The following is a 2,949-nucleotide window of genomic DNA, read 5'->3' as shown; positions in this document are numbered from 1 at the left end:
TTTTTCTCCTATTTATCAGTTATTCTGCTTTTTCCTTGGTTTTCTGTTCCCTGCCTGCCTCCCTGTGTGTTCTCCCCTGTGTGTGCTCTCTCTCCCTCTGCTCCTGAGCCCAGCCAACGACCCGCACCTGCACCTCCATCAGCTACCTCGTCAGCCTGCCACACCTGCCAGTAGTCAACCTCATCCCTGCCTGTATTTCAACCCCTGTTCTCCACACCACTCTTGCTTGATCGTCGTTGCTCCATACCCGGTGCCACTTCCACATTCAGGCTCTCATGTTACTTGTTTTTTTCTCACATTTACCCCGCGCTTTGTCTCTGTCATCTCTACCCCTGTCTCTCTGTCTGTTTCCCTCCCAGGTACACTCACCCTCGTCCTCCATTCAGTCGGCTGGGCTCATCCACCGGCCTTCTCCTCCTCAGACTTCCCCCACGGCGTCCTCCCTGTTTTCCCACCGCTCCTCGCTTCCTCGGCCCTAGTGTTCCCCGGCTCCCTGGTCCCCAGTCTCCTTGGTTCCCCGTGCCTGTGTTTCCCCGACATCCACCTCTCCCTCCACTCCAGTCCCTCTCCCCCTTTGTCCCTCAATAAACCTCCTTCCCTCAGAGTGCTGCGTTTGGGTCCTCTCTGTCCCCACACCACACAACCTCATAACACTAAGTCTTTTAATAGAAGATTCATCGATTGCATTTTTCCTGGCTGATAAATTTTTAAAGGTCTGACCTGCTGATTCCAATTGTCTAAGAATTATAATTAACAGCATACACAAAGATATTTTTTACTTTCCTTTACTGGAAAGTTATTTCTAAAAAAAAAAACAGCATTGTAATTGCATCAGTCCAACTCTGCAAAAGGCTCTGTAAATTTTCATTGGATGCTTTATAGACTGTCTAATAGCAAACACTACGCTCACAAAATTTAGGATGTCTGTGCAAGGGTAGTTTCCCTCACATTCACTGCATTCACAAGTCTGCATTTTGGACACAAGTTGGTGTAGCTGTAGTTCTTCTATTAATCACTGCAAACAATAGAACAAAACATCAGAGTTCACATTTCAAAATGTACAACACTTTCAAAAAGTGAAGGCTCTTTTCTGTCTCTAGAAAACTACAATGAAAATATGAATAAACGCAAATTTCAGTTTTAAGAACAAATTTGTCTTTGAGATTTATCCATGCAAGTCAAATTCATTTTCAACCAATGCATTCAAACGCCCTCGTCTTAATGCCCTCGTCTTCTTTACCAGATGGCACAGTGACTATTTTTTGCATTAAATTATCCACTCTTTTTTGCATTAAATTATCCACTCCGCTATGCTTGTAATAGTCCATGTCACCTCTTTCTCCAGTACACCCCTACAGAAATGTTCCTGTGGATCTAATCTGTACAGAGAGAGACAGAGGTGGGGACACAAGAACAAAGGTAAATATTAGTTAACATTAACAGTCAGCATCTATATTTTACTTTTAGTTACTACTTAGGCTTATTTAACATGCAGCTTCCATTACAGAAAATTATGAATAATTTATCATTTCTATGCACATGCATACGGCACAGATTAAATGATCTGCAAAAAAAAATTGTTTATATGTGCACAATAACAACAATCTAGTAAACTTAACTTTAACTAATACATATCACAATGAAATTTCCCAAATTGATAAATGTTAACAGTTACTTACATTGAGATAATTATTTGTTATATTACGAGTATTAGTGTCATAGATTTTTACAAAGGGTATTTTAGAAATCTGTCTATCATTCCACAAATCGGAAAATAACTTGTTTACAGCCAAAAAAAAAAAACTTTGCCATGTTTTTTGGAAAATATCTAACAAATCAGGCTATGAATTTGTTAGGCCTGATTTGTTAGGCTATCAATAGTAATAGGCTATGAATAGCAATATATGAATGTAAAAAACATTCAGATTACTATAAAACTGGTGAAAATCTAAGAGATGCCTCTCTTCAAACATTTATTAGATTGTTGTTGTTGTTGTTATTAATCCAGAATTTATGCCTGTTTCCAGTGCACAAAAAAACATCTAAATAAATCAGCACGTCGGTGGTCTTCAACATACTTGCAAATTCAGTGCCCTAAAATGGCGTCTGGCGCTAATTTTAGCTAGCTAACATTACCTAGCTTACATAACTTTAGCTAGCTAACATTAGCTCATTTAATAGAGCCAGCTAATATACCTAAACATCATTTCAGTCATGCTTCTAATGTCTACTAGCAAACCAACACTCTCATTACAATTTGTATTGTAAAGTTAAATGTTTTTTAAAAGTATAATGATTACTTACCCGCAAGCCCAAAGACAGCAGAGACGGCCACTGGACTTTTTAACCATGAAGCAGGGAGCGCGCGCGAGTACACGCACAAGTGCGCATGCACGTACTGTTGCAGCGTCATGCCAGCTGTAACCGGGACCTTCTCTATTTTATATTTCACATTAATTTATTTTTTGTTTCAGTGACAAACACGTCTTATTTATCTATCTATAAATAACATTTGTCATGTTCTATCTAGTGCCAAATAATTTCACACATGATAAATAATAATAAATAATAAAAACTTAAAAGGTAAAAATCCAACCACACATACACAGGGTGCGAAAAAAAAAAAAATTATACATACATTATATATGTGTGTGTGTGTGTGTGTGTATATATATATATATATATAGAGCCCACCGAACCGCAGCCACGACTACGCCTCGATATCCTGTCCATGAATATCAGACAGGATTGGTGACAAAGCGCAGCCCTGGCGAAGGCCAACCCTCACCTGGAAAGAGTCCGAATTACTGCCGAGTATTTGGACACAGCTCTCGCTTTGGATGTACAGGGTTTGGATAGCCCTGAGAAGGGCCCCCCTCACCCCATACTCCCGCAGCACCTCCCACAGTATCTCCCGGGGGACCCGGCCATACGCCTTCTCCAGATATA

At 40.1% G+C, this 2,949-nt stretch overlaps 1 long non-coding RNA gene across 1 annotated transcript; it reads right to left on the bottom strand.

Annotated features, from left to right (window-relative positions):
- Nucleotides 1-867: 867 nt before the first annotated feature.
- LOC123986836 lies at nt 868-2,396 on the bottom strand. The gene is made up of 3 exons (XR_006828986.1): nt 2,305-2,396; nt 1,334-1,379; nt 868-1,015 (listed from the first exon to the last, which is right to left on the bottom strand). It is a non-coding gene; the product is annotated as an uncharacterized LOC123986836 (long non-coding RNA).
- Nucleotides 2,397-2,949: the final 553 nt, after the last annotated feature.

Source organism: Micropterus dolomieu, linkage group LG18 (assembly GCF_021292245.1).
Source record: "Micropterus dolomieu isolate WLL.071019.BEF.003 ecotype Adirondacks linkage group LG18, ASM2129224v1, whole genome shotgun sequence".
NCBI lineage: Eukaryota > Metazoa > Chordata > Actinopteri > Centrarchiformes > Centrarchidae > Micropterus > Micropterus dolomieu.
Note: the sequence above shows the minus strand (reverse complement) of the source record. Positions and strands in the feature narration are given on the sequence as shown.